This window comes from Bubalus kerabau, chromosome 15 (assembly GCF_029407905.1).
Source record: "Bubalus kerabau isolate K-KA32 ecotype Philippines breed swamp buffalo chromosome 15, PCC_UOA_SB_1v2, whole genome shotgun sequence".
Taxonomy (NCBI): Eukaryota; Metazoa; Chordata; class Mammalia; order Artiodactyla; family Bovidae; genus Bubalus; species Bubalus kerabau.
In genome coordinates, this window is record NC_073638.1 from 56,175,123 (window position 1) to 56,186,326 (window position 11,204).

An 11,204-nucleotide genomic window follows, 5' to 3' on the forward strand; every position below is an offset into this window, starting at 1 on the left:
ATGCCGAGGATTCCTGGCAGGTCTTCTTGGCCCCAGTGAGCCTGAAGAGGCCCCTGGTGAGCTTGCTCATCAGCTGGGGGTAGGGGTGGGGAGTGAAGCTCACCTCCTCCCAACCAGCCCAGTGCGGGGCGAACCCTCAGCAGGTTCAGCTGGCTGCCAGCACCTGTTTCCCCAGCCTCAACTTCCCATTCTGTAAAATCGGCCACAGGGAGCTGGAAGGAGGGTGGGAGGGGTGGTCAGGAGGCACCCTGGCTGTGCAGGGACCAGGCTATGGTCCTCATTCTTGGGGCCAGGGGCAAGTGGTCAGTACTGGAGCTCTGGAGTAAGAGCCCCCGCCACCTTGACCCCGCAGTCACTGAACTCAGGGGCTGCCTCTGCCCCACTCCCCCACACATGGGGGAACTGAGGCCAAGGAGCAGGGGCTGTTCAGGGCCCACAGTCAGGCAGGCGTGGTGGGGAAGCCTAGGGCCCGGTCCTCAGCGATGATCTAAGTCAGCTGGGCTCAGTTTAGAAGAGGCAGCTCTGGTCCCTGTGGCCAAACTCCTTGCTGTCTGTTCATCTCAGTGTTCACCGAGGCCTCCCTTTACTGAAACAGACCGGTGTGGGGAGGCAGATGTTGACGCCAGCAGGACCGCACAGGGTGATTAGTGCCGTCCCAGGGGAGCAGAGGGGCTGTGGGTACAAAACTGGGGCCCTCTCTGCCCGGAGAGGCCAAGGGGCCACTTTCCAGAGACAGAGGGTGTGGCTGGATCAAAGGAGTTTCCAGGCTGCCAAGAGACAGACAGGAAAGATGGCATGGGCACAGGCCTGGAGATGTGAAAGGAGATGGCATGTGTGAGAAGCATGGAGCTTGGGAAGTGCTGGGGAAGGAGCAGAGGGGGTGTAAGTATCGAGAGGAGCAGGCTGGGAGGAGGGGCCAGAGAGGGGTGTCCAAGGCCACATCAGATGGACTTCCACGTGAGGCTGAGGAGCTAGGACTTACCCTGCAGGCAATGGGGAGCCATGGAGGGTGTTACACAGGAGAGTGAAGAGGTAGGGCATGCGCACTAGAGCAATAGTGCTTAGTCTCTAGCGTTGGAACCACCTGGAGAATCTGCTAAAAACACGGATTGCTGACCCCTTCTCCCCAGAGCACTGATTCTGTTGAGCTGGGGTGGGGCCTGACAATTTGCATTTCTAATGCATGGGGTAGGGAAAGATGGGATTTCATGTTTACAGAGATGGGAGACCAGAGGGACTCAGGACTGGGGAGTGATGGGGGGAGGGTAAGACAGGCTTCCAGAGGACCCGTGGGAACCCTGATCTGGGCTTCACACAGCAGCCAGCCTGAGGCTAGGGGCAGGGGCAGGGGGCTGGCTGTAGAGAAGGAGAGGAGCCTGGGGATGCAGCTGGTCTCTGCCCCAACCTGGAGGAGGCCTCCCTCATGGGCCAGGCTGTCTGCACCACTGTCTCCCCAAACATGGGACCAGGACTCTGCCATCAGACCCGATTCTGAGTCCAGCCACTCTCTGTGACCCTGGGTTACAGCCCTTTGAGCCCAGTTTTCCCATTTAAAATGGCCATAATATTCCCCACCTTACAAAGCTGTTATGAGGTGCTGCAGGATATGAAACCCTGTGTGAACTGTACCTTATAGATGTGTGAGTTGCTGTTATTATTATTGTTAGTATTATTACTAATCCTCCAAGCTAGGTTTCAACATTACATGAACCGAGAACTTCCAGATGTTCAAGCTGGGTTTAGAAAAAGCAGAGGAACCAGAGATCAAATTGCCAACATTCACTGGATCATAGAGAAAACAAGGGAATTTCAGAAAAACATCTACCTTGGTTTCATTGACTATGCTAAAGCCTTGGACTATGTGGATCATAACAAACTGTGGAAAACTTAAAGAGATGAGAGTACTGGACCATCTTACCTGTCTCCTGAGAAACCTGTATGCGGGTCAGGAAGCAACAGTTAGAACAAAAACTTATTACTGCTACTATTTCAGGGAGCTTTGCAGGAGAACATGATGCCTTGACCCAGAGGAATAATGAATGGTGGCTTCATTCGTTATTTATGAATGAATGATAAATATGAAGTCACATGAAAATGGTGACCTCATTCAATAACTTCAGGTTTGTAGGAAAAAAATTTGCTTGGGGCCTTAGGACATGGTGGGGAGTCGGGGCTTGTCCTGTGTGACATGGTTCCTGGCTTGGGGCCTGAAGAAGGGCCTCTGGGCCAGGATCTGAGCTCTGCTCCCTTCCGCAGAGACTAAATATTTGGGCTTGTCCTTTCCGGGCCTGGCGGGACCCAGGATGATCCCCTCTGATTTGACCGCTCTGGCTTCTGGGGCAGTGTAGAGAAAGGGAGGAGACTGCCTCGGGGACAGGCGGGCAGGGTGGCTGAGACTGATCACAGCAGGCTCTGCCTAGCTCAGGCACCTTCAAAGGCCAGAGCAAGACTGGAGAATCTGCCTCTGACACAGTGGGACCTGGCACAGCCAGGCCCTTCTGGGCCTCAGTCTTCTCATCCGTAGAGTGGGGGTGGGGGCAGGAGGTTGGACAGGCTGCCTTTCAAGGTCCCTCTGTCTCTCTAGTGACCAAAGCCTCCCTGAACACCTGCCCCCACCTGCACCCTACCCCCCCCCCACACACACACCTGCTGCTGAGCAGACCTCAGTGAGCAGCTGCGAAGGGAACCAAGGCCATCTCTCTGAGCAGACATAGGAAGACCCAGTGACAATACAGATGGACTTCCTTTGCCAAGGACGGAGGGCCTCAGGGGGACTCCATTTACCAGGGTGGCATTCTGGAGGGGCTAACAAGAAATCCCCAAATGCCACTTGTCCCCTCCCCTAAATCATAAAACCAGCCATTTATAAACACCTGCTCTGCCCAGAATTGTGGCCAGTGCTGAGCAGGAGGCCAGGTCTACTGTTCCCCAGGGAGGGGTGGCCCACTATGGGACCAGCTTCCAGGGTGGAGTCAGGTCTGAATAGCCAGGCCTCAGATCTCAGCACCATGATCTTCACGGCACATGTTTACAAGGCCACAGGCTGCCTGAGCCCTTGATCTCACCGACTTCTCGCAGCTTCCCTGAGCGAGCAGAACCGTGATTGTCCCCGTTTTACTGATGAAGAAAGTGAAGCACACGGGTGACGCAGGTTGCCCAGGAATGAATGGTGGGGCTGAGCCTTGGCCTTGCTCTAAAGTCACCTCCAAGGAAGTTGTTTCTGGGGCAATGATGGTGTGATGACTCCCAGGGCTCCATGCAAGGTGAGGCTGTCGGGACACGTGGGTGATGCAGTGCCTAGGTGCAGGAGGCGCTCGGTGGGCACTTTCCCACAGTAGGGCTCAGTCTAGCTTTCCATGTTCTAAGGCATGTGAGTCTGTGATGTTATCTGTAATGTGCTAAGTTACTTCGGTCATGTCCTACTCTTTGTGACCCTATGGACTGTAGCCTGCCAGGCTGCTCTGTCCATGGGGATTCTCCAGTCAAGAATACTGGAGTGGGTTGCCATGCCCTCCTCCAGGGGATTTTCCCAATCCCAGGGATAAAACCCACGTCTCTGACATCTCCTGCATTGGCAGGTGGGTTCTTTACCACTAGCGCCACCTGGGAAGCCCATGAGTCTGTGGATCTGATTCTAAAACACCCTGCCTTCTGGTGGCACCCCCTCCAAGACTCCCAGAAGCCAGGTCCTAGAGCCCAGGGTTTGGGGCTGTGAACCCCTTGACTTCCATCTCAGACTCTCAATGAGTCCGGTTTCTCGGGACACTCGGGAGGATGACACCCCAGGCACACTCACACTGGGGCAGCCCCAGCACACAGTAGGTGCTCAGGAGACGTGAGCGTGAGTGAGAGGAGGAGGGAAATACTTAGCGCAGGCTGGGAGAGCCACTGGGAGCCAGAGCCCTTCAGGAACAGCCTCCTCGTCTAGAGAAGGGTTAACCTGGAGGAGGATGGTCTGGCTGCCTCTCTGGGTGCCCACCATCACCAGGGGGCAGCGTCCTACCCCTCTGATGTGGGTCCCCCAGCCCATCAAGTGGTGTAGCCCTGCTCTGTCTCTGGGTCAGGCCTGGTTTAGGTTCTGGGGAGGCAGTGAGAATAAGATGGCATCCCTAGGAGCCCCAGGTCCCCCTGGAGTGGGGGTACCCTGTGCAGAGCTCGGCTGGGGGACTTGATGGGGGGGAAGGGCCTTCCCAGAGGCCCACAGCTTCCTGGGGGGAGACAGGGGTTTGCCCAAGTACTCAGGGGGCTGCAGGGTTAAGGGTTTCATCAAGGAGCTGGGCAGACCCCCCCGGCCCTCAGATTGTCCTGGGGGTCAAAGGAACAGCACGTGAGGGTGGAGCTGGGATTCACGCCAGTGTGGCCCTCCCTGTGGCCTCCTGTAGGACTCCCCTCCCAGAGCTGGGCTATGCTGTAAACCTCAAGGCCTCTGAGAGTGTGTCTCCTGGAGGAAGAGCCCCTGTCCTCCCATCTGTGCGGTGCTGGTCCCCTGCCTGGTGTCCTCCAGTCTTCATGGCCACGGCTCCTCATCCTTGTAAGATCCAGCTGCAGGGCCAAGGGGCCTCCTCTGGGAGGGCTACCCTGACTTCCTCCCTGTCCCCTGTCCCAGGTTCCTGGTCCACTTTGCCCCCTCTTCCAGCCCACTCGTCATGAGTGGGGACTCTCAGGGCTGGAGCCATGTTGACCTCAGCTCTGATTCCCCAGAGCCCAGCAGCGACTAGCTCAGTGCAGTTGCTCCCTGGACATTTGTTGACTTGCTGAGTGACTGAAGTCGGATTTGATAACAATCTACCAATGAATGAGTCTTGCTATCTACTAAGTAAGTGATGTCCATTATCTAGTTGGAGCTTCAGGACAGTCCCGAGACGTGGGTGTTGTTATTTGTGCTGCTTTATAGATGAACAAACAGAGACTCAGAAAGGTTAAGTAGCTTATCCCAGGCCACACAGCCAGGAGTCAGAGCCAGCCGAGAGCAAAGCGTGCTAACCACTCCATGCAGCCATGCTCCCGGCCCCTCCCATGGCAGAGTCTGCTCTCCGAGGGGCTCCCTCACCCCTGGCAGGTGAGCTGGAACAGGTTTCCTGTGTCCCCAGCACTCAGCAGAGCACGGGGCATGGAGAACAAGCCCAGGGAAGCTTTTCGGAAGGAAAGGTGGAGAGCATAATAGGGACCACTGGCCAAGCGCTGGCCAGAGGGTCCAGCCACCATTGGTGTGGTGCTCAATGCTTTACCCAGGTCAGGAGAGAGCTGGGTTCACCTGCATTTTTAAGTGAGGAAGCAGAGCCTTGGGGTCTGAAACTTGTTCAGGATCATTCAGCTTATAAGGGGCAGTGACAGAGAGAACACCCTGGCTCTGATCCTAACGGGCCATGGCCCCACCTGCTACACAATGGGCCTCCCTGCAGGGTTTGTGCGTTTCACGTGAGCTCTGCAGAGGGTGGTGGGGTGTCCCTGGTGTGTCGGGGTGGATGTGTGTTGGGTGGGAGGTCAGCTCTGTGTGTGTGCGGGAGGTAGTGGGTGTCTATTTTCTTTTGCTTCAGAAATGGAGACCCAGCCTAGGCTTTGCTGGGAAAGAGTGTGGAGGGCAGTCATCCATGCTCCATTTCTGAAGATCTAGGTCCCATCCCTGGGTGGTGACCATGGCTCTGTTTGTGGGGATAGGAGCCATCGGGGACAGTAGGAGGGAAGAACAGCAACCCCCAGGAGGGCAATGGCCTCCAAACTTACACCTGAGGAGCAGGGGTCTGCTGGTGGGTGTCACCTGGAGCACGGAGAATAAGCCCATCACAGACAAGCAGGGAAACCACCCAGAGAAGCAGTCTGTCCCAGGAGGTGGTCAGATGGTACCCAGGCTGCCCGCCCTTTCCCCAGAAGTGTCCATGGAGATGCTAAATAAAACCAGGGTCTGCTGCCAGCAGGATTCCTGCCCCCCACCACCTCCGGGGTCAGAGGTGAGGACATCTCTTGGGGGAGGAGAAATGGGGTAAGGAGAGGAGGAATGATGTAAAACTAGAAAAACTTCAATGATGCTCCCATTTCAGATGGAGGAAAGCAAATCCCATCCAGTTTGGGATTCTTCAGATTCTAGACATGCTAGACATTTAGTGTCCTAAATGGCAACCCACTCCAGTGTTCTTGCCTGGAGAATCCCAGGGACAGAGGAGCCTAGTGGGCTGCGGTCTATGGGGTCGCACAGAGTCGGACATGACTGAAGCGACGCAGCAGCAGCAGCAGTCTTGGGTTCTAAACTCCCAGGACCATGGAATGTCCTAGATAGAAGTTCAGAATCTAAGAAAAGTGAAGCAGAATCCTGAGTCAGAAGGCACCTTCATGGGTAGCCTCACAGGCTGCTGTCCCAGCGCATCTCAGCCAGTTTCCCACCTCCAAGGGACAGCTCGCTCGTACAGTACAGATACAGAAACAATGAAGACATAAAATAAACACTTGGGTTTAACCGCAGCCATGCCCTTGTCCAGGAACTCTCACAAGCCCCGTCCCGACTTCCAGCCTGGCTCGGGGTGTTTGGGTCAGTTGCCCCCTCCCCTCTGCTCCACCCCTGCCCCAGGCCTTCAGCCCCCAAAGGAGCCCAGCAGGTGAGGCAATGGGGACCAAGGGTCCCATAAGGAGAGTCTTCAGCAGCCACAGGTCTGGGAGCCAAGCGGATATTGATTTGGTCTACAAGAGCAAAGGGACCTATTAAATGTACAGCTGTTAAAATGGCTCTGTCTGAAGCCAGCCATCTCTGAGGGTGGGCGGGAACCTCGCAGGCAGGTGGTGGACAAACCAGCTGGCAGCTAGAGCCCTGGTGGGGTGGTCTTAGATACCTGATTCCAACGTTCCAACCTGAGGCCTGTGCTGCCCTGGTGCCAACGGGTCCCTGAGCTCCATCCACATCCCACTTTATGGCCTGCTCCAGGTAAACACTGCAGACTCTCCCCTTCACTTCCTTCTCCATCTGCTAAAACTCTGTTCACCTTCTAGACCTCGTGCAAATGGTACCTCCTCCAAGAAATCTTCCAGACTTCCCACTCCTTACTCTGTCACCCTCATAGGAGCGGGCTTAACCTCCCCACCATACCCATAGCCCTCAGGACTCTGCTGTCTTCTGACTTCAGCCGTCTCTGCTACACTAACTGGGAGTTGGGAGTTGTCCCCCAGAAGAGGGACACATGCACTTCACCTCCCTTGCCCCCACTTGCAGGTGGTTCCTGCGAGTCCAGGAACCCAGGTGATGGTGAGCTCCACAGTCAGGGGAGGACAGGGCAGGAAGTGTTGGCTGAGCTGCAGCCTGATGGCCATGGGGAGGGGTCCCCTGGCTTCTGCACCTGACTACAGCCCCCAGTCCCTGCGACAATCAAGAACTGGTTAGGCTTCCATCCTTGGGACGGCCTTCACAGACTTGAAGCCACGCAGTCTAGGGCTCGAATCCCTGCTCTCCCACTTGCGCCTCTGTAACCAGGGGCCATTGCTTCTCTCTCTTTGCACTTCAGTTTCTTCATCAATAATAAAAAAGAGATACTGGACACAACCCCTCAGAATGATTTGAGAATTAAATGAGACAATCGCTGCAGAGAAGAGGGCCAAGCGGCTGCCTGGAGTCACACAGCAAGACAGCAGGAAAGATGCTGGGTTTACAGTTTTCCAGCCCCCAGCTCCCCCTGCGCCACCCAGTCCCTCGCAGGTCGGGGGTCCCCGACTGGGCCTGCATCCTGCTGGAGGCCTGGTCTGTGTAATCTGGCAGCTGGTCTCCATGACCTAAGGAAAAATAGACCATCAGCCTGCTCAGGCTGGGGCCAGTCCCCTCTTCGTTGTTCCGCTGGCCTGACCTGGCCTCCCCAGGGGACCTTATCTGCCCATTCTCTCCTTTCCCACCGAGCTAATCTCTCCCTCTTTTCAAGAGTTCCTGTTTCCTCTCTGCCGCCTTCTTGTCTCTCTCCCCCGGCCCCGTCTCTGCCGTGTCTCCGGCCGGCCTCCCACACTTGGCTCAGGAGCCTCCTCAAAGTGGCTGGTCCTAGTATGCCTGGGGACTTGCCATCTCTAGGCCTTGCCCAGCCTGGGACTGCTGCCCCCGAGGGAAGAAGGGAGATGGAGTGTGGGCCGGGTCAGGAATCCTGCTGGTGACAAGCATTCTGACACCCACAGAAAGATCCATACCTGGGCCTTTTAAATTCTCTGAATTGGCTCCTGGCCCAAGGGGCCACAACAGGACTTCCAGTGCAGTGGTTTGAGGATATTTACTCTGAAAGTCCAGGGTACCCAGATCTTATGGTTCCAAATCTCAGAACACGGTGAGATTGGGAGACACCAGAGCTGAGTTTATGGCCTTCCCACAGGTGAAAGCCCCACTCCTACCTCCCCGGAATGGGGGGCTCAGCTTAACTGCAAGCTTAGAACCCTGATCTGGTCAGGGAAGAGCGGTCCAGGGAGCAGCTCTCCACGGTCCCCGCGTTCCCCAGCCCCTGACCAGCAGAAAGGCGCAAGGCTTCACAGCAGGCCCAGCACTGGCCAGCAGCAGGCCCGCCGAGTCAGGGCCCAGCTGAATCGCCTGTCCTGAGCCGGAAGTAGCCTGTGTCTTCCACCCTGCTCTCCCCGTGTCTGGGAGTGAGGACGTGTGAGAAGGGGTTCGGTGTCAGACACACCTGGGCTCCCTGCACTGCTATGAACTCACTGTGTGATCTGGGCCACGTGGCCTCCCCTCTCGATCCTCACTTTTCTCACCTGTCAGAGGGAGATAACACCCACCGGGACCTGTTGTAAAGGTGGCTCTGGACAACACGTGTGTAATAAGACACATCAGGTGCACAATAACAGGTAGTATTTGCATTACTACGACCGCCCTTTCTGAGTCATTGTGGGTCCTTGGTCTGGTTTCTCCATCTGCTTGTCCTGGTTAAGGTCCAAAGGACACCCCAAAATCCAACATTTCCAAGGCATGTACTCAGCCTCTGGGGTGCCTTTGCTGAAGCCTGGGGCCCCCATGGGTGCACTGGGCTAGTCCCAGCCCATGTGGAGGCCCTAGATGGCAGAAGGAGGCAGGCACAGATGTCGCACAGACCTCTCTACAACACCATGGCTCAGTGCAAAGTGGGAGAACACAGACGCCGTGGGAACCCAGAGGGGGCCACTGACCCAGGCTGAGGGTGGTCAGGGAAGACTTCCTGGAGGAGAGCACCATTTACATGGGCCTTGGAGGAAAAGTGGGCTGAACACTGTGAGCATGAGTGTGATGGCTGCTTTAAAGACCCAAAGGGTTGTACAGGGACTTCCCTGGTGGCCCAGTGATAAAGACTTCACCTTCCAATGCAGGTGCCATGGGTTTGATCCCTTGTCATGTAAGATCCCACTTGTCTCATGGCCAAAATACCAAAACGTTAAAAATAAAAACAGAAGCAATATTATAACAGATTCAATGAAGACTAGTCCATATTAAAAAAAAATCTTAAAAAAAAAAAAAAGATCTAAAGAGTTGTATGGAGCTTGAGGGCATTAGGGAAGGCTTTATAGACATGGCTCCAAAGGCTCAGGGAAGTGACATTCCAGGCCTTCCGTGAAAGAGCGGCAGATGCCCAGAGGGAGGCTGGACAGAGAGATGCCTGAGGAGTTGTAGGAAATGTGGCTGGAAGAGTCACTTGGGCCCTGGGGAGGGGGCCTTGTACGCCAGGCCAGGGAATTGGTTCTGTGGGCCACGGGAGCCAGTGTGGAGCAGGGGCAGCCCTGGACATGGGAGAGCACACACTCCAGGCGCTTGTTCAACAGAGGCTGAGTTTTCTGCACAGATGCTGGGGGGAGGCCCACGCTAGGATGCCCCACCAACGGCCCTCAGCCCCGTATCAGCTCTGTGACCACAGGAAAGGTCCTTCCCATCTTGGAACTTCCTCATCTGCAAAACAGATTGAGAGCCCAGAAGACTAATCTCCAGGTTCCCTCCAGACTCTGACTCCAGGACTCTGGCCACACAGCCTTCCCTCTTCCCACCCTGTGTCTCTGCAGGGTCTGGGGAGTGGAGAGCTTTCCCCTCAGTGTTTGCGTCTCTTCCATGTGCACCAAAATTCAGTTTATAATGTTCTTTTACATTCTTCGTCTGGTGCACTCACCCACAGCCACAGCAGATATAGGTTATTAATAATTACTTCCATCGGGGGAAACGACTGTGACCCCCGGACACTCTGTACTCGCTCATCAGTGCTGCCCACGTCCCAGGAAGTGAGGCTGAAGCTCAGAGCGCAGTAGCGCTGAGGGCCCTGAGACCCTCACCCCTCCAAGCCCCCATCTTCACTTGACAACAGCTAAGCTCCCCGGGGTTCTCCATCTCCCTGGCTGTTTCCTCTTGGTCTCTTTGCCTCTTTTCCTCTTCATCTCCCTGACCTCCAAAGCGCAAGTGTCCCAGGCCCGAGCCTTGATTCGCTTTGCTTTTCTATGCTGCCTTTTAGTGACAGTGACCAAATGGGCATCTCACCCCTGGGCTCTCCTTGGAACCCCAGGCTCAATTATCTGCTCATCTACCCGGTATTTCCACTTGGACCCAACCAACATCACAGTCCACCAAGTGTGAACCCTAGTCCTCTCTCCACCCCACCCCAGCATGCTTCCAAGCACTCGGCCAAAACACTTGTAGTCCTTCTCCGTCCTCCTCACCCTCATGCCCCACAACCATGAAAAGGACAAATCTTGATGGCTCCGCCTTCAAACCAGGACAAGACTCCAATCATGGCCACTGCAGCCATGCCCACTGGTCCAGGCTTGAAGCTGGGGGCCTTTCCCAACCACCACCTTGATCTCTACCATCAGCTTTACAGATGGGAAAACTGAGGCTAGGGAGGGAAAAGCCTTCCCCGTGGTCACACAGAAACCCTGCCAGGGCTAGCCGGAGTCTGGGTCTGCCACCACCTCCCTAGGTCTGTGTTCCCAGTGCCTGGATAGGGTTTCTCTTGAAGCCACTTAGCAGGTCTGATGCCACTGCCAGGCTATGTGCACCCACTTGTGTGTCCCTGAGGAGCAAAGAAACTGCCAGCTGGGTTTGGGTTTCAAGACGTCTGTCGTCGCCCTTGAGCTGGAGATCCTAAAAGGAGATTGGGGCCAGAACTGGATGGGGGGGCTATGGGGGGAAACATCAATAAGACGCCACCTTGCCTAGAAACCGGAGAGTTCGCGCCACAAGCCCCAGAATCCTGTGAGTTCACTTGAGGAGGCCAGAAACTGCAGGGGAG